The 21,405-nt window shown below is 37.9% G+C and overlaps 1 non-coding gene across 1 annotated transcript; it reads left to right on the top strand.

Moving 5' to 3' along the window:
• The first annotated feature begins 16,428 nt into the window (after positions 1-16,428).
• On the top strand, positions 16,429-16,534 carry LOC118344937. The gene has a single exon (XR_004798665.1). It is a non-coding gene; the product is annotated as a small nucleolar RNA R71 (small nucleolar RNA).
• The last annotated feature ends 4,871 nt before the right edge of the window (positions 16,535-21,405 follow it).

Genomic DNA, 21,405 nt, shown 5'->3' with positions numbered 1-21,405 from the left:
TGTTGCCCTTTCCATAGCTTATGAAATGAATCAAAGCATAATCTTCATCGTTTAAGCCCTTGAACTTGTATTTGGCCCATCTGGAACTTTCAACATATCTTTAAGACTAGGCCCACTTTAGTTCCTATCAGTTTGTTATGGTGTAGTGGGGTGGCTTGATTGAGTCAACCCCCTATGTGGTCCAAAAACTCTTGTAGCATATAAGCTTCTCCTTTCTCAATAGATTATTATCTCTAGATTTTTTTTCCTTACTTCAAATTTAATGATAGGAATCTGGATAGGATTGTGAATACATTATGCCTAGGTGTTTGATTTTGAGTTGGTGTGGAATCTGCAAGGGAGATGGCTCCAGGCATGATGGTTATGTTGGTGTGAATAATGAATTCATTTTTTTTTAGTATGGAGGATTTCCAGGTCATGCCGTACAAAATTGTAATGTGTGACTTATAAATGATGTCCTTATAATATGTTATTAGAAGTATTTTCTTCCAATTTATTTTTAGGAATTGTTCTATATTCAGTGTAACATTGTGTAGAGTTTCTTAGTCCTGCACTTTTTTTTTTTGTCTTATTTGATTATCACAATTCTTACAATCTAGCTTGAATGTGTGTGTCAAGGAATAATAACACATTGCCTGTGGACAAGGTCTTGTGCATGTTTATAAAGAATGAGCAATCTTCTCTTGGAGAATCGGTTTTATGAGATAAGTTAGGCCCATGAATTTTTTTAGTGTGAACTATGATAAGTAATGTATTCTGCACATCAAAGTGTGTGCTCTAGAACTTGGATATAATGATCTCATCTCAAGCTGAAGTTTGGCATCTCAATCTTGAGAATGTGGACGGTCCATTTTCCTGCACTCATCAGCAAACTCCATCCAGATTCCACCCTTTTCTATATGCAGGTGACAAAATCTGACACTCCTATTTATTTTGTAATCAGTAATTTTATAGCTGCATTGGTGATGAATGGATAATATTTAGTTTTGGGAAAATCTTCTTAAATTTTATTTTACAATTTTCTCGTGGAAGTTGATGGTGAAAATATGCTGATGAAAATTCATGGTTCCTTTATCTGCAAAGAAGAGGCGTGCTGAAGCTGCAAGAATTAGGGAGAAATACCTTGATGGAAAATTTTCTAGTTTTTTGTAGATAATTTGTTGTGTATTGGAGTTTGATTAAAACAATATATGTCCTTTGTAATATTCTTAGCAAATTAGTTCAAACAATGTAATATGTAGTGGATTGCATCGTATATGTCGCATGCATTTTACTTGATGAATATTTTTTTTTCATTTTTGTTTTTACATGCATTTAGTTAAAAAGTTACTGATTTGTTTATAGGCTTATAGCTTTAGCTATTTTTTATATAAATTTAGTTTTCCATTTTGATACATTTTTAGTTTTATAAAATATAGGATTTTAGATTAAAACAAAATGCTTTTCAACACTTTTGTTTTCTTCAAAAAAAAAAAAAAACATCTAAGCTTTTGTTAAAAAATAAAAAAAACCGAGTTAACAACCTAGGGATGTAAATCGGTGCGGTCCAGTCCGGTGATGGACCGAAGTGCCATCATTTTCCCTGGACCATATCGGACCGAACATCCATAACGCCTGGACCAGGTCTAGTCCAGTTGATCCGACCTAATTATTTTATTATTTTTTCAAATAAATTAATAAAAAAATTATTTAAATTACTAAATTAAAATTAAGTGAATTATTAATGTGAATTATGTACCTAACTCATTAAAAAAATATTTTACTATAATTATATTTATGATGTTGATAGTTACTACTTACTAACTTTTTTTTTTTTTTTTTGAGAATATCAGACTAAATTCCATTCATAAAAGAGGACTTACAATATTGACTTAAAAATAAGTCAATTACAAATGTTAGAAACTTCAGCACACATAAGTGACTAACATGGTCTAGTCCAGACGGCAGATCTCTAAAGATTGGTCTTTAGAGATAGCGTAACTCTATCCATGACAGAGTTAACAGAAAACTGGATAACAAAATACCATAACCAGACAACGCGGATTAAGGTGCACCAACCCCACCAAAAACACCGCCAAAGCGGAGGGGGACTACTCCATTCGGACATAGGTCCGAAGGCACTATTTTTTTTTTATTATCCTAAAAAGTAAATGCAAAAGACGAAATAAAATTACACATCAACTCTAAATAAACTACATATGGGCTAAAGGAACAAAAGGCCCAGCCTAAAAAAATCAGCCCAATTGCAAGTGAAAGACAGCCTTAGGGTTTCATCTCTATGTTCACTGTCGCCACCCTTCTGCAATTTTTCTATTTTCTATTTTCTTTTTTCCTTTTCTTTTCTTTTTCCTTCGTGCCCAATGTTCTTCCTCCATTCCCCCGATCTTCCGCCGCCCATCCGCACGAGCTAGGGCACCCTCCACCTGGGCTTCGAAACTTAGCTTCCTCCACCGTCCCTCTCACCCATCCCCGGCTTTGCCCACCCATCGAACGAACTGCCGCCACACCGACCCCCCATCGCACAAACATGAAAGCACGGCATCCTCACACCTTCGCACGGCACAGATGCACCGCACGACACCACAATCGCATTGCGCAATCGCACTGCCCAAAAATGCACCGCTTGTCATCGCACGACACTATCGCACTAGCACCACGGCACAGTCCGGACTTCCTGGTCCTTGCAGCTTGAAACTAGCAGTTCCATGCGAGAATAGCTGAGAGGATGGGTCAAGGCCTGTGTGGGTTTTTGAAGGAGGAACAAAAACAAAAATGAAACGAAACAAGAAAAACCAAAAAATATGCTGAGACATCAAAAGTGTTCCTCTTTTATTAGCCCTAATAGAACACAGAAATAAACAAGACTAAAGAACGCAAAAAATAGGGAGGGGGTGAGGGGGTGGGAGCGTTAGCTCCTCCCCTCAGCCCCCCAAGCTAGTTTTGGATGGTAGAGGTTCTTAGAGAGAAGTCAGACCTTCTCTCTCTAGTTGGATGTTGCTTCTGTCTACTACTTACTAACTTAGACTTTACTCTTTAGTATGCATAATTATTAATTGTTGGGGGGTGGAGACTGGTTTTGGAGCTGAAAGATTGAGAAATAGTGAGTTCGCTCAACTGTCGTTTGACCTAGTGCTTCAGCAAAGCTCTAACCGTGAGTTCACTCGAGGTGCGCTTGACAGTGGGCTCGAGCAAAGCTCAACCCGTGAGTTCGCTTGAGTCTTGCACGACAATGTGGTCTTGCGAGATACAAACCCAGTGTTTGCTCGAGCCACGCTCAACATCTCGCTCAAGCAAATGTTATTGGCTATCAAATAATTTCATTGTATATAGATTATTCATACTTGCTTACAACTTAAGTATTTAAAAAAAATTACGTAATTATTTTAATTAAGTGTAAATAGTAGAGTATGTATGAATGTGTGATGTATAAACTATTGACATATAATGACAAATTATCACATGATTTACAATTTATTATTAATTGATAGCATATATTATTTTATATGGTCAACGATAATAAATTAGATGAAAATTACATTATTAACTTATATAATACTATTAAAAATAATATATTAAATTATTCAAAATATTTGAAAAAAATATATATAAGGGTTCGGTCCGGTCCAAAATTTGTAGAGCTCAGGACCGGTCCATAATTCGTTTTGGTCCGGCATTTTTTCCAGTTTGGACAGAATTACCTACAACCCTACCAGAACCCGAGTTTTCAGGTTTCAACAACCCAGATTCATCCTGGTTCCAGGTTTCATACCCAGGCTAATCGAGGCTGGGTTTGAAACCCATGTACTGGCCCAAAACCTGGCTGAATAGTCCTAGCTCTTCATTTACATCAACCAAAACCTACTTGTTATGGATCTCACTAGTTCCTTACTTGCTCTCACTGTAATGGTAGTAATGGTAGAAGAATCAGAGAATGAAGATGATAAAGGCTACTGTATTCATTCTCATTTAGTAATTCCTCCATAAGAGTTCTTACAATTCAAAAGATTCCAAAATGATCCCCAACAACCCCTCAAGCGTGGGTTTTAACAGTTCTAAGGGCAATTACTAAATGACCTTGTGGTATAACAAACTGGATATGTAAATGAAACTACATTGTTTTAATACTGAAAGAACTACGTTACTAATTAATTAAAACTGTGCCATTTAATGGAGTTGTCAAAACACAACTGTTTCCTCTTCTACAAGCAAGTGATGTTGTTTCCCTCCCCTTTACCAAACGATGTCGTTGGGCTACTGATAAAGCTCTTCTCCCTCGATGCCTCTTCTATCTTCTACATTCTTCTACTTCTCTCTACTCGGTCGCCCCCATCAGGCGTTCAAGCTCCCTCCTTTTGTCTCCATTTACCCCCACTTGGAAGCCTCTTAACAACCTCCCATTCATACAAGATCTTGTCCACAAGGTGTGGATACAAAGCCCTCAGCTTCCAAAGGTTTTCCCAACTGTTCTCTTCCTCGGGAGCCGACACCCATCAGACTAAAACCTTAGTCACGGCTCGTGGTCCTTGCTACTTCATGTGACGGTCTATCACGACTTCAGGTTCTGGCAAAACCTCACCATCGTCAGTGGTTGGTGGAAGAGAGGGCAGTGCCTGGATCTGTGTTCCTAGTTTCTTCTTCAAGCAAGAAACATGGAACACAAGGTGGATCCATGATGAAGATGGCAGTTCAAGGAGAAATGCCATTGTATCCAGCCATTGGACCACCTTGAAGGGTACATAGAAGTGAGGAGCCAACTCTAGATTGCGCCGTGCAGCCATTGTTTTTTTACCGTACTACTGGAGTCGTAGGTACACCCACTCCCTTTCCTCAAACTCTCTTTCAGTTATTTTCTTATCTGCGTAGATTTTCATTCTGTTCTTGGCTGCTGTGAGGTTTTTCTTTAGTAGATTTAGGATCTGTGATATGCTTCTTAGTTGTTGGTACACTTTCATGTTGTTTGGAGTTCCTGGTATGTAGTCCAGTAGTCTCGGTGGAGGGTACCAGTAGAGGACCTCGAAAGGTGTGAACTTTGTGACATTGTGGTAGGCACTGTTGTACCACCAGTCAGCTAGGGTAGCTTATGACTCTAGCACTTAGGTTCTTGACTCACATAGCACCTTAGGTATCCCTCCCAATGTTTTGAATATCGTACCGGATGGCGTACCGGTCAAGACACTGGAACGAAATATTTTGGTACCGGTACCGTTTCGTGTACCGTTTCGGGATAGTCGATATATGAATAAATTATATATATAAATATATATAACAATTATATTTTAAAATAATAGTTTATATATGAATAAATTATATATAAATACATACATACATATAAATTATAAATAGTCTAGTCTAAATTGGGGGTCAAAAAATGAACTTGTAATTTGAAAAAATGAAAAAAAAAAAAAAAAGGCTGAAATATGGGCCTGTACAGGCCGAAATTTAGGCCGAAACGGCCGGTACCGTCCAGTACGGCCGGTATTTTGGCCGGTACGGAACATATATAGTACCTGTACCGGCCGGACGGCCGAAACGAAAAATTTCGGCCGTACCGGCCGGTATGGTACGAAATTAAAAACATTGATCCCTCCAACACCTTGTTCAATGCTTCAGTTTGCTCATCACTTTGGGGATGGTAGGCAGAACTGAAATTGAGAGAAGTCCCCTGGAGAGAAAACATCCCCTTCCAAAATGAGCTCAAAAGCAGGGAAACCCTATAAGATATTATGGAATTAGGAAATCCATGTAACTTAAACACGAACCCCACAAAGACTTGACCTGCTTGTTGTACTATGTGGGGTGAGCCAAGGGCATAAAGTGCCCATATTTAGTGAGTTGATCAACAACAACAAAAATCACTAAATAGCCTCTGGATCTTGGCCCCCTCAATGAAGTCCATGAATATATCTGTCCATGCTTGTTAGGGTGTCGGGAGTGGTTGTAGTAGACTAGAAGGGGGTAGTGTTTCATACTCGGTAGCCAGGCAAGTGTCACACTCCCTCACCCATTTTGTTATGTCTTTCTTCATTCTTGTCCAATAAAAATCCCTTTTATCCCTTTGATAGGTCTTTAGGTACCTCGAGTGACCAGCCATTGGGTCAGTGTGAATGTAATCAATGACCTTTAGCTTAAATGGAGAATCTGGAACCACTACAATCCTCCCCTTCTTAAGGATCAGGCCTTGCTGTAGGGACACCCCTTTTGGGGTTTCTTGGTTGTTCTTAAGCTTCTCCAACAATTTTGTTAACTCTTGGGATTGTTGGTAGCTTAGTGTTAATTCTGCCACCCAATCTGGTGAAGGACAAGTAATCCGGGCCAGCAACCCTCTAGCCTCACCCTTTTCTTCAGCTTTCCTCAATAGAGCATCAACCACCTTATTCTCCTTGCCTATTTTATATCTATTTTGAATTTGTACCCCATTAGTTTACTAAACCATTTGTGCTGAGCCTCTGTCCCGACCCTTTATTCTAGAAAATACTTTAGTGCTTGCTGATTTGTCCTTATAATAAAGGACTGTCCTAATAGATAACGATGCCATTTCTAAAAAGTAGTGACTACAACTAGGAGCTCCCATTCATAATTAGATAGAAGTAGTGGCCGACCCTTCAGCATTTTACTTAGATAAGCTATAGGATATCCAGATTACATGAGGACAACCCCAACACCTATGCCACTTGCATCACATTCCAAGGTGAAAGGTAGTGTAAAATCAGGAATTTTGAGAACTGGTTGTGTTGTAACAACTTGCTTTAGCTTAGTAAAGGCCTGATCTGCTTCTGTGGACCATGTAAAACCATTTTGCTTGAGGAGACCCATGAGTGGGGCTGCTAGTAGTCCATAACTTCTGATAAATTTTCTATTGTAGCCCATTACCCAAAAATGCCCTCAGAGCCTTAGGGTTATTGGGAGTAGGTCACTCGAACATAGCACTAATTTTAGAGGGATTCTCCTTAACCCGTTGTTTTGAAATGATGTGCCCCAAATACTCAAGTTCCCTAACCCCAAATCTTAACTTGTATTGCTTTGAAAATAGTTGGTGACCTTATAGTAGCCTTAGGACCTGTGTGAGGTGTCCCTAATGTTCTTCCCAGTTCTTGTTGTACACTAGGATGTCGTAAAAAAAAAAAAAAAAAAAAAAAACTAATACAAATCTACACAACAAGGGCCTGAACACATCGTTCATCAGCCCTTGAAATGTCGAAAGTGTATTGGTGAGGCCAAAAGGCATCACCAAGAACTCATAGTGGCTTTCATGAGTTCAAATGGCTATTTTAGCAGTGTCGTCGGGCACCACCCTTATTTAGTGATACCCCAACCTGAGATCCAACTTTGAAAACACAATTGTACCCCCGAGCTCATCCAGTAGCTCATCTATGATGGGGATGGGAAATCTAACCATCATAGTCTCTTGGTTTAGTGTACTATAGTCGACATAGAGTCTCCACCCCCCATCCGCCTTATGCACCAGCAATACCAGGGATGAAAATGGGCTGGAGCTGGGCCTCACTATCCCATTTTTTAGCAACTCAGCAACTTTTTTTTCTAAATTTTTTATAGTAAGGTTACCTATAGGGTCGTGTAGAAATGGGTTGGGTACCTTCCTTTAAGATTATCCTGTGGTCACATGCTCTTCGGGGTGGTAGCCCTTGAGGCTACTCAAACACCCCTTGAAAGCCCTCAACAACTTTTCAATATCTGGGTTTATTTTCTCTTCCTGCTGGCCCTTTTTACTCGGCTCTATTTGCAATAGTAGCCCTCTACTTTTTTTTAAGGAAGCTAACATGGCTTTATTGCTGCCCTCTAGGCTTAGAGGCTGGCATTGAAGCCTTGAAGGACATATTTCCTTTACTTTCTCCACAAACTTCACAGATGAGTTGGCAAAGTCCCAAACTATAGGGCCCAAGGTGGCCAACCAATTTACCCCAAGAGCCTAGTCATTACCCACCCAATTTAAGAATGTAAAAAGAAGGGGTAAACCTATTACCTTGAATCTTGGCATTCACTGCCTCAACCTTCACTTTTCACCACTTCTCCATTCGCCCCTCTTACAGTCAACTGAGTAGAGGGATCCACTTTTAGCTTAGTTTTCTTAGCCACCGCTAGATCTAAAAAACTGTGTGCGCTTCCCGAGTCGACTAAAGTCACCACAGGCTCTCCTGAAATTGCCCAACAAGCCGCATGGTGGTTGAGTTGGGAGTCCTAGCCAATGCATTCAAGGAAATTTCTGGATCTGCTGCCACAGGCTCTAGTACCTTGCTATCATCTTCTTGGCTGATATCCTCACTAGTTTCCAGCAATCCCTTTCCTCTTTCACCATCACAACCTTGTAATAAATAAAGTTTGGGTGTCTTGCAAATGTGGGTTGGATTCCACTTTTCATCATAGTGGTAACAAAGGCCTTTCCTCCTTTTTTCATCCATTTGAGTTGACCAGACTTTTCTTGCTAGAACTATGGCTTAACCCATCTACTAGGCCCATCTTGCCCTCCCTGGAGTACACTGGCCGAGGTAGGTGAGGTGCCTTTCTCCCCTACTAGTTTGCTAGATTTCTTAGTGCTTATTAAAAACTCTTCTTGGATTTTTGCCAACCCAAATGCAGCTTTTAGACTTACTGGGTTGAACATTGTATGGGTTGGCGAATCTCATTTTTAAGCCCACTAATGAAACAACTGAGCTTGTGGTTCTTAGGCAACCCTTTCAGTCTGTTAGAGAGGGCCTAGAACTGGGTCTTGTATGTTGCTAGTGTGGAAGTTTGCTTCAAGTGTGTCAAGGCCTCCATCGAGTTGTCGTAAACTGTACAACCAAATTGAAGCTGGAGGGCATGGGTGAAAGTCTCCAATGTATCGAATGGCTGTTTTCCCATGCATCCTGGTACCAGATAAGTGCTTCACCTTGCATATGATATGAAGCCATGAGTAAACGATGGCCTGGTTGTGTTTGATGATAGCTGAATTATTGATTGACTTTGAATACCCAACCTGTTGGGTTATCACCACTAAAATGTGGGAATTTTAATATAACCCCTCTATTGTTTGTTCTTCTACGGTTAGGGATATCCCCATCACGCTTAAGGTGTTGTTCTCTATTGCTACCTGCTGTTGATTCTCAAAGAACATTAGGACCATATATGTGATGTTAGCTATTTGGCCCTTCAGATCTTGGATCTCCTCCTGCATTGCTATTTGGCGATGGTTTTCTTGTTATTGTTTTGATATGGTGCTATCAACCATGGTGTTTGGGTAGGGTGCTTGGATCGGTAGCTCTAGGATACCACTTGTTATGGATCTCACTAGTTCCTCACTTGCTCATAGTGTAGTGGTAGTAATGGTAGAAGAATCAGAGAATGAAGATGATAAAGGCCACTTTATTCATACGTATGGGTGTATTCAAGGTCACCCAAATTCCTCCATAAAAGTTCTTACAATTCAAAAGATTCCAGAATGATCTCCAACAACCCCTCAGACGTGGGTTTTAACAGTTCTAAGGACAATTACTAAAATGACCCTGTGCTATAACAGACTGGATATGTAAATGAAACTACATCATTTAATACTAAAAGAACTAGATTACCAATTAATTGAAACTGTGCCATTTAGTGGAGTGGTCAAAACGCAACTGTTTCCTCTTCTACAAGCAAGAGACGTTGTTTCCCTCCCCTTCACCAAACGATGTCGTTTGGCTACTGATAAAGCTTTACTCCCTCGATACCTCTCCTTTCTTCTACATTCTTCTACTTCTCTCAAGTCCATCGCCCCCATCAGAACTTCAAGCTCCCTCCTTTCGTCTCCATTGATCCCCCACTTGGAAGCCTCCTAACACTACTTTGCACTACCTGACCTGACTGAAGCGGCCCAACAATAGGAGGGAAACTAATCACAGTTCTCGGTCGTGGCAAGTAAAAACTCTCTTTGGAAATCACAATGGAGGCAGATGCAAGCTATTGTACAGTGTTATATAGCCCAACAAACAAAGCATAGGGCCCAATCATGTCGGATGTTCGCATAAAAATATCTGCTAGTGCACAGAATCGTAATGAGTAGTAAAGTATTTTAAAGAATACAGATATCGAATCCACATGGAATAATTATGCTATTGAATATTAAAATTGATTGAATTAATTACTATTTGGAAAACCAAAATTTGAGGAATAGATTATCTAAATTAAACTGAAGAAAATAGCATTACAATAAAGATTTTAAAGATAATAAGAATAGATCTAGAGCGTTTGATTTCACCTAGCAAATCCCACACAATTTATTCTTCCTTGTTATAAAATTCCAATTATCCTAAGTTGATAATAAAAATCCCTCAACTATTCAATATTTTCTCTCGAATAATACCAAAAATATCTCCAACTAATAACTCCATATCTTTAGGTGAATTTAACTAATTGGAGACTGATTAAGTTCTTTGGATTTTTCTAGAAAATCACACTAATCGCGGTAAAGTATCTCTACTTTCGCTCAACTAATGGTACTTAATCCTAGAGCTTTAATCACAAATCACCTCTCGGTCTTATTGTAATTCAATAGATCGAACAATAAATAGCTATTAAATTGTAAGCATTAAGAACAGAGAATAAATACTTAGTCATGGAAATACTAAAATTAAAATAACTTTGAATATAAATTGTGTGTACAATGCTAGACTACATCAAAACTCTAAAAAATAAAATTAGTTCATAATGAAATTGAAAATAAAAATAATAAAACTAGTGTTCTTCGTTAGAGTCGATTGATGAAGCATGCGGCTCTCGCCTCTGCCCTCTAGATTTGCCTTCTTGAAAGAAACTTAAATGATAAACTCTGGACTATTGAAATCTAAAACTCAGACTCTCCTTTTTATTGATCCCACAAGATGAGATTAAATAGATGTCAAAACTCAAATCCATAAACAAGATAAATGCGACTACAATTTAGCTTAAAGATCCAAAAAATAGTTTCTAAAGATAAATGTTAACATAAAAAAAATATCCCAAGAACAACAGAATTATCTAAAATGGAAGGTTCAGTAATAAGTAGCTTGATTTACAAAGTTTGAGAGGATTTGGTGGTCAGCAGATTGATTGCGGAAAGTTGAAGGGTCCCACCAGGTAGATGCCATGTGTGCTGAATATAACTGGTCTCCTTGCCCAATGGCCAAGATGTAAGGTTCCTGACCGAGATGAAAGATTCCTCTTGCCAACCTACCGAGCAGTAAAGCTACTCACCTTTGCTAGTTGTTGCCCACGATGTTGTTTAGGTTAGTCACTTAAGTTGGTTGTTTAGACTAGTTGCCCAATCTAGTCGCCCAGAGCCTTGCGACAAGTCTTCTCGCCCAGAAGGTAAAATATCTCCTTATCGCCTAACTCTTGTCACGAATTCTGGTCGCACCTTCAGGTAGTGCCTTCTGGTCGCGAGTCTCCTGGCCTAAATCTCCTCGGCTTTCTTTAGATCCCGCTGCCTCTCATTGATCTAGATCCGTAGTCTCTTCTTTTGTACCAAAATGCTCCCCTTTCGCACTAAATCTTCTCATTTCTGCAAATCCAAGAAAATAAAGAAAAATATATAGAAATAAAATAAAATCAATAGTATTGAAGGAAAAATGACACTTTTCATAAATAAAAGAGTAATAAAAATCACATAAAAATCATACTATCTGACATTGGATAAATAATCTCGGCATCTAAAAGCTTCAATACCTTTTTATGCACCACTTCTTGCATTGATGGATTCAATCTCCTCTGGGGTTGGAAGATCGGTTTAAAACTATCCTCCATTAAAATCTTGTGCATGCGAATTGAAGGACTAATTCCTTTGATGTCCGAGATGGTCCAACCCAAGGCATTTTGTGTTCCAGTAAGACTCCAACAACTTCTCTTCCTTTACATCACTCAAGGAATTATTAATAATAACTGGAAAAGTATAGTCTTGGCCTAAGAAAGAGTACCTTAAATTTGATAGAAGCAGTTTGAGTTCAAGCTTGGGTGGTTCCTTACTTGGAGATGTCGGCCAAGATGAGTTTAGCTCTTCTATTTTTGGTTTTATTGAAGGAGAAATGGATGTTGTGGCTTCCAAATATCGCTGACACTCCCTAACCTCTTCATCTTCAGATTCAATAGATGTAGAGTGAGTAAGACATACCTCAAGTGGTAGGTTTGGAAATTCAGCTCCATAAGTCTCATCGGCCATGACCACGTCTTGGTTGCTTATTTAAAACAAGAATGTACCTCGGAGGGAAATTTCGTAGATTTAAATACGTCAAAAGTGACTTGCTCCTCACCGACCCTCAAAATGAGTTTCCCTCGCTAGACATCAATTAAGGTTCTCCCCATCACAAGGAAAGGTCGGCCCAGTATCAAAGGGATCTCCTCGTCCTCCTCCATATCGAGTACAATGAAGTCGGCCGGGAAGATGAACTTATCAACTTTCACCAGTACGTCCTCAATGAGTCCTCTCGGGTATTTAATATATTTGTCCGCCAACTGTAGAAAGATGGTGGATGACTTTTCTTTTGTAAAATTGCACTGCTCTCCTCAGTCAGCATTACAGTCTCATGCTCCTCCAACTTCCGCTTGTTTGATAACATATCCTTAAAAAAACTTGCATATTTAGGCATTTGTTCTAAACCTTCTATGAGAGGAATATTAATATGCAGTTGCTTAAATATATTTAGAAATTTAGAGAACTGATTATCAATCTCATTTTTTCTTAATCTTTGCAAAAAATGAATTGGTGGATCATAAATTTTGCAACCCCTTTATTCTCTTTAATCTTCTTAGCTTGCTGGTTGGTCGCATCCTGCTTTGCTTCTTTCACCTTGGACTCAGGTTCCTTCATCTCAGACTCCATGTTTTTGGCAACTTCTACATCTCACTCGGTATTTAATGTTTGCGGCTGGTCATATGTTCACCCTCTCGGTCAGTAAAGTCCCTTCTATCCTCTCGGTAAGCATGTGTGAGAGCTGATCGATTTGTTCCTCAAGATTGCGGATTGAAGCCAAGTTGTTTTGCATGTACTGCATAATCATATCTTCAAGTGTTGGCTTCTTCTCTTACTGTGGATACTGTTGAGGTGGTCTAACTGGCACTTGGTTATTGCTCCATGAAAAGTTGGGTGATTTCACCATCTGGGATTGAATGTGTTTAAATAAGGATTGTTTTGACGTTGGAAATTGGACACGTAATGGGCTTCTTCATAAATTGATGGGCAAAATGATTCCCCACTTGACAATCTACACTTGAATGATTTCCTATGCAATGATCACAAACAACATTAGTTTGAATAGCATTAACGTTCATTTGACCTAATTGTTTGGATAGGTTTGCCAACTGGGCCACAATTACAGACATAGAGTCAAACTCAACGACGATGGCCACCTTCTTTGGCATTGCTCTCTCTGCGGCCCACTAATAGTTGTTAGATGCCAACTCTTCCAAAAGTTCATATGCGACTTCATGGGTCTTACTCATTAATGCTCCTCTTGCAGCTGCATCAACCATAGATAGATTTGTTGGTCCCAAACCATTGTAAAATGTATGTACTTGAAGCCAGTGTAACGCCCCGTCCCCAAGGGTCCGGAGAGTTAACTCTTGTTACTTGATAATCAACTCCAACACTGTTAATATACTTCCAAAAACTCTAAATCAAAACGTAAACACTTCAAATTTAATTAACTACACAAACTCATATATCAAATCCTCAATACAGTAACCCCAAAAATATCAACTTCTCTACATGTCACTTAAACTCATATTTCAACAATATAATTAACAAAATTCACCAATACCCATCGTAAACTTTCGGTTCTTAATCCACTATTCTTAAGGCATCTCACCTAATGCTTCATAGTCTTGATCCTCAACTGAAAAATCCAAAATCATCTGAAAATATTGTGAAGATAAAGGGGGTGAGTTATCAACAACTCAGTAAGCAGAGGACATATGCCAGCGTGGAAACGTGAGCATACAATATGCAGAACAAAACATGTTTTTAAAAGTAACAGAACGATGGTTTTAAGACAAGTAAAACCCATAGTACTTTGGCACAACAAAACCTGAGCATCATTTTCACATCAAAACAAAGCATCTCACAGAGTAGAGACCATGTTTCACCCCTGTGTTAGGGTTGTGCAAACCACAGTGGCCAAACTGGGCAGAGACAAAGGTGAAATCTTTCTCTTATTCTTCTCGGAGCTTCGAGTGTGCACACAAGAAAGACCACAATAAAACCACTTTGTTTCCAAAGTGGGTGCACTCAGAGACAGAGAAGTTGGTACCAATCTAAACAGAGCAGAGCATAACAGAGCAGAGCAGAGACAGAGTCAGATACAAAATTAGTACACCATGCCAACGGTTTTCAGATGCCATATCAAAACAAAACATAGTACCAAAACATAACCAGGTCATTCTTACATACTGAAAACACAAGTCGAAGCGTCTTTCTAAATAAATGCACAATTTTCAGAATTATCAAATATCGCTCTTTTTCAGATTTTAGAGACATCATAACAAAATTTAACTCATGTCTACACAATGCATGTCGAAAAATATTTTCCATTTTTCATACAGATTTCATGAGTATTGCAAATAAGTGACTGATGTTAGTTTTTTTTTTTTTTTTTTTTTCAAGTTTTCATTTCATGACAAAATATGTAAAGTTTTCAGAAAGTCAACCTCAATCTCAATAATTCGTGTAAAGCCTAGCATAGGAACACCGCTTATTTGGACTCCTTAGTCTTTCAAAAAAATTCCTCAACAATGCCGAACAAATATTAATCGTCACCTATAAAAATTACATAATTCCCGTAAATTTCCAATGAACTACGTATTTCGATATTTAAACCTAACATGCTAAAAGAACCTACTTTAAATCCTCAAAACCTAAAATTCTCATAATTCCTAAAATACCATCATTTTCTAAAACCATCAATATCCACTTAAATCGAATTCGTACCGAATAAGAAATTTAATCGAACAAGTATTAAGATAATTACAAGACTCAATAAAAAATAATATTTAAAATATCTAAAATACCAACAACGTATTATAAATTAATAGAATACTATGACTACTTCAAAAATCTTATAAAATATGTCGTGAAAAACTTATCTCTTAAAAATAGGTTTACTTCCTTTAGTTAACAATATTATTAAAATATTATCTACACAAAATAATATTTTATGAGACTTAAAACAAAATCCATTTAAACATAACCCAAAAAGACCTCTGATCTGAAAACATATATATGGGAAAATACACTAAGGGTAAACTGGTATTAGCGCTCAACTATTAAGTTAACAATTTCCATATATAACATATATATGTATATAAATATTATGTACGTATATAACTTATAGGAACAAATCTAGATGAACAAACACACGAGAATTACACCAAGCATGCAGTGGCAGGGGCTTACCCAAGGGAAACCGAGGCACGCGTGGAGGGGTAAGGCGTGAAGGGGTTGGCGGCGTGCGGTGGCTCTCCCGAGATGTGGTGGTGGTGGTTTCTAGTTGTGGGAGTACCCTATTTTTAGAGCAGTAGAACAAAGTGTTACCTTTATTTTTCTTTTCCATGGCTGGGCGACGGTGGCATAGGGCTGTTCTGTAACTACTGCCGCTCGGTGATGCAGAAACAGAGGTGGTACCAAACGGCTGAGCAGGTTGGGACCGTGACTGACTAGGTGGTGGCTTTGCATTGCTTACAGTGGGGGAGAATGAGGGTTGGGTGCTCTGTTTCGGGAAACAAGAATAGGGGATTCACATGGCCTGAGTTGGGTGGTTTGGTTTCGTGTAGTGGGTGACTCGTTGGGCTTCCGTGGTGGCGAGGATGTGGCCATGGAGTTGGACGGCAGCTTGGTGTTCAAGGCTAGGCAGCCCAAGGCTGGCGGTTGGATGTGAAGGTGCTGAGGGAGTTAAAGTGGTGTGGAGGTGCAGGTAAGACAGTTTGCGGCAGTCCTATTCCTAGAGTTTTGACATGCAGGAAGTATAAATGTATGCGTGTACAGATGATTGAAAAATAAGAGGAAATGCAAAGCAGAGACAAGAAAGAAAAGGGGTATGGTGCAACAGTAGAGGAAAAAAAATATGAAGCCCTAGGTCTTCTTGCCAAAACGGTGACGTTTTATCACAAGGGGCTGGGCTCCCTCACTCACACGGGCTGGGCCCGTTACTCACACTCTCCAATTGACCCATTAATTCACTTACATAATAATAATAAAATAATTAAAGTCCAACAATAAAATAAATTAAAGCAAAGAGTAATTTATATGCAAACAATAATTAACATCAAGAAAGCACGTCAAAATAAATTTCACAACTTAAAAATTATAAAATAAATCCAACGAGAAATCTGATAAATTTAAAACAAGAGAACCAATATTTAAATTAGTAAAAAAAAATCATTCAATTAAAAAAAATAAACTAAAATACGGGGTATCACAGCCAGGCTGGGAGGTCATGATGTGGACACTTGCGCAACAGATCCTTGTATCTCTCCCATGCCTCATATAATGAATCACCCTCAAATTGGTGAAGGTAGTGATATCATTCCTTAATTTCGCTGTCTTGGTCGGAGAGAAATATTTTGCTAATAATTTTTGTGCCAACTCCTCCTAGGTGGTGATGATGCCGGGCGGCAAAGAATTCAACCAAACTTTTGCTTTTTCCTAAGTGAGAAAGGAAAATGTCTCAATTGAATCGCATCATCTGTCACTCCGTTGTGTTTAAAAGTATCACAAATTTCTAGAAAATTTACAATATGGACATTAGGATCCTCTTGTGATAGCCCCCAAACTGGATGGTTTGTTGAATCATTTGAATGATGGCCGGCTTGATCTCGAAGTTATTGACTTGTATAGCTGGCTGCCTTAACTAGATCTCACCCCATTGACAGAGGGCATAACATAGTCTCTTAATGCCTTGTGCTCTTGGTCGGTCATATTAAATTTAGATGTGGCGACCTCTTTCTTTTTCTCTGTATTAATCCGACATAAGGTTCTTTTAATCTCTGGATCGAAAAGTGTATGCTCTAATGATTTAGATCGGGACATACACTTCTAATTCCTGAAAAGAAAAACCAAATTGAGATCTAATTTAAACCAATAAAATAAAATCCAAAGTAGTAAAAATCTAGCCAGTATCAATATCAATAATAAATAACTATTCCCAGGCAACAGCACCAAAAACTTGTTCGCATAAAAATATCTACAAGTGCACAAAATCGTAACAAGTAATAAAGTGTTTTAAAGAAAACGAATATCGAATCCACATGGAATAATTATGCTATTTAGTATTGAAATTGACTAAATTAATTACTATTTGGAAAACTAAAATTTGAAGAATAGATTATCTAAATTAAACTGAAGAAAATAACATTAAAATTAAGATTTTAAAGATAATAAGAATATATCTAGAGGATTTGATTTCACCTAGCAAATCCCACACAATTTATTCTTCATTGTTATAGAATTCCAATTATCCCAAATTGATGATAAAAATCCCTTAACTATTCAATATTTTCTCTTGAACAATAACAAAAATATCTCCAACTAATAACTCTATATCTCTATGTGAATTTAACTAATTGGAGACTCATTAAGTTCTTTGGATTTTTCTTGAAAATCACACTAATCGTGGTAAATTATCTCTACTTTTGCTCAACTAATGGTGCTTAATCCTAGAGTTTTAATCACAAATCACCTCTCGGTCTCATTGCGATTCATTAGATTGAACAATAATTAGCTAGAAAATTACAAACAAGAACAATGAATAAACACTCAATCATGGAAATATTGAAATTAAAATAACTTAGAATATAAATTGTGTGTTCAATACCAGACTATATCAAAGCTCTAGAAAATAAAATTAGTTCATAATGAAATTGAAAAGAGAAACAATAAAGCTAGTGTTCTTCATTGGAGTCGGTTGATGAAGCATGCAGCTCTCACCTCTACCTTCTAGATTCGCCTCATTGAAAGAAACTTAAATGATAAACTCTAGACTATTCAGACTCTCCTTCTTTCTATTCATCCCATAAGACGAGATTAAATAAATGTCAAAACTCAAATCCGAAAACAAGATAAATGCAGCTACAAACTAGCCTAAAGATCTGGGAAACAGTTTCTAAAGATAAATGTTAACATAAAAGAAGTTATCCGAAGAATAACAGAATTATCTAAAATGGAAGATTCCCAGCATTGATGAACTGTGTATATGGTATTCCTTAGCCATAAGTAAGGACTCATTAATAAATTTGGGTTGGGATCACTCATGGACATGTGATCACTCTGTCTTTTAAAATTTAAAAAAAAAAAAATCTAAAATGGAAGGTTCAGTAATAAGCAGCTTCATTTACGAAGTTTGGGAGGATTTGGTGGTCAACATATTGATTACGGAACTCGGAAGGGTCCCACTGAGTAGATGTCATGTGCGTTGAATATAACTGGTCTCCTCACCCAATGACCAAGATGTAAGGTTCCTGACCAAGATGAAAGACTCCTCTCACCAACCTACCAAGCTGTAAAGCTGCTCGCCTTTGCTAGTTGTTGCCTTAGATTTCATTTAGGTTAGTCGCTTAAGTTGTTCGTTTAGACTAGTCACCCAATCTAGTTGCCCGGAGCCTTGCGCCAAGTCTTCTCACCTAGAAGGTAAAATATCTTGCTTATCGCCTAACTCTTGTCGCCAATTTTGGTCGCGAATTCTGGTCACACCTTCTGGTTGCTAATTCTGGTCGCTCCTTCTGGTCGTGAGTCTCCTCAGCTCTCTTCAGATCTCGTTGCCTCTCATTATTCTGGATCCATAGTCTCTTCTTTTGTACCAAAATGCTCTCATTTTGCACTAAATTTTTTCATTACTTCAAATCCAAGAAAATAAAGAAAAATATATGGAAATAAAATTAAATCAATAGTATTGAAGGAAAAATGACACTTTTCATAAATAAAAGAGTAATAAAAATCACAAAAAAATCATACTTATCATCGGACAACCCAACTAAATGAGCCCAGCATTCAATTCTTCAACTTGATCACGGACAACCTGGTTTTTAGTAATAAAACCGATCAGAGCAGCAAACACTTAAGCCTAGTTTGCTACCTATTTAGCAGAGCAATTAAACAAAGCCCAAATGAAAGTTCTTTCGCACCTCCACACTCAATCTCACTTTCCTAAAAGGCTTAGCTCACACTAGATTATAGAAGATATTCAGCCCACTAAAGGAAAACATAAAACAATGCTACATATGGATGACTCGACAAGTTTAACACCAAGGGAGATAGCTAACAGTGTTACAAAGGAATCAACATTAGCTTTTATGTTACTAGAGATGAAGTCTAGCTCAACTGGGAAGACAAAAAAATTGCAAGAGAAAGTACGATCATCTCCCTACCAAATGGCCCCAGCACTCCCATCTGGAAAATCCAAAAAAGCTTATGAGGCGAGCTCAAATACGCCTCCCCTAGCTACATGAAGACACTGGTTTGGAATTGTCAAGGACTCGCCCACTCCAAAGTAATCAGATCTTTACGGGCCAATATTAGGAAATATAATCTGAATACTACTTTTTGTCAGAAACCATGGTGTTAGAAGAACACACCTTACCTGTTGTGAATAGCTTAGGGTTCCACCATTTTGTACATTTTCCAGCCCCAGAAAAAAATGGGGCTTACTACTTATGTGGCGTCTGGGTGTATAAGTAGAACCTGTTAATATTAATATGAATGCAATATTTGTTTAAATTTACTCTGACCCTTCATATGTGCCTTCGTTAATTACATATGTATATGCCCTAGCACAATGACTATAGGACTGTTCATCCGGGTTCTGGAACGGGGTACTCGAGTATACTCGGCCCAGAACCCGGGTTAGCCAAGGTTCTGACCCGGGCTGGAATCCGGATGAAACTGGATTTTTGCAACTCGAAAATCTGGGTTTCGGGTTGTGCCCTTTTTTTTTTTTTTTTTAACAAAAGCCTATGGTTAAATTTTTTTTTTTTAAAAAAAGTAATGTTAATAATCATAATTATTATTATTATTTATCTAAAAGCCTTTATTTCAAGAAATCATGTTGAAAAACATAATAGCATTGAACATTGTCCATAATAATAAAAATATAACAAAACAGAAAATTAAATTTTATGTAAAAAATAAGTAAAGCTAGAAACTAATTACCTTTTTAACTAAATGCATGTAAAAGAAAATATATACATATTCATCATGTAAAATGCATGCAACACAATGCAATTTACTCCATATTATATTATTTGGTATTTATACATTACATTTTTTTAAGGAAGAGCCGGAAGCCACCCACATAGCAGTCTCGTCCCAAGTTTATTAATAGCCCTCACTTATAGCGGAAGAATACCGTGATAACAAACAAAGCACATTGGGATTTATAGAAAATACAAAATAAAATAAAAATCTCAAGTACCAAAAAAACAACCAAAGCTAAAGATAACGAAACAAAATCCACAAAACATCTAATAGGCCTACAATCAATCTAAACAAGCCTATAAAAAGGACAAAAGAACCACCAAAAAAAAAACCAACCTAAAACCAAAGACTTAGTAGATTCTGATACGAGGCATGCCACTCCGATCTGTACGTAATAATTCTCTGACAAGAGAGGGAACATTGCTTTGTGCATTCCAGTAACAATTGCAACCGCTACTCCCTAATCTGGCAAGAAAGTCAGCTAACTTATTACCTTCCCTATAGACATGTTGAACACAAAATTGCATACCCCTGAGCAAACTTTCTATGTCATCCCAATAGTCTTCCAAGTACCAAAGACTACACCTCCCATTATGCAACCAATTAACAACCAACAAAGAATCCAATTCAATGACAATATTATTAAGACCCAACTCCTTGCATTTTTTTTATGCCTATCTGAAGTTGCATACGTTCTGCACAATTATTGGTTCCCCTACTAGTATAAATAGAAAAAGCAAAAACCAAATTCCCAAGATCATCCCTCACCAGATCACCAGCTCCCATTTCACCTAGATTATGAATTCTACTTCCATCAACATTTAACTTAAGCCAATCTTGCCTTGACTTCCTCCAGGCAATAACCATAATCTTCTCTTTATTTCCTCCTTGAACCGGTAGCTTTAACATATTCAATAAGGCAACATCACAATGAGCTAATCTTGAGGTATTTTTTATTTTAATACCCACCCAATGAATCCAATATTTGAACGAGTTCCAAAGCATATAAACCTTTTCTTTTCAAACATCCATGCGAGAATTTCAATGCCATTTCCATAAACGCCAAGTAATAATAACAGGGTTTAAGCCAATAAGACTACCAACTTGTGAGCAATTAGAAGCCCTGCGAAACCAAGCCTCCACAGTAGCTTGCCAAGATCTAGATTGTAACACCCCGACCACGAGGGTCCGGAGAGTTAACTCATATCACCTAAAAGTCA

Source organism: Juglans regia, chromosome 16, assembly GCF_001411555.2.
Source record: "Juglans regia cultivar Chandler chromosome 16, Walnut 2.0, whole genome shotgun sequence".
NCBI lineage: Eukaryota > Viridiplantae > Streptophyta > Magnoliopsida > Fagales > Juglandaceae > Juglans > Juglans regia.
Note: the sequence above shows the minus strand (reverse complement) of the source record. Positions and strands in the feature narration are given on the sequence as shown.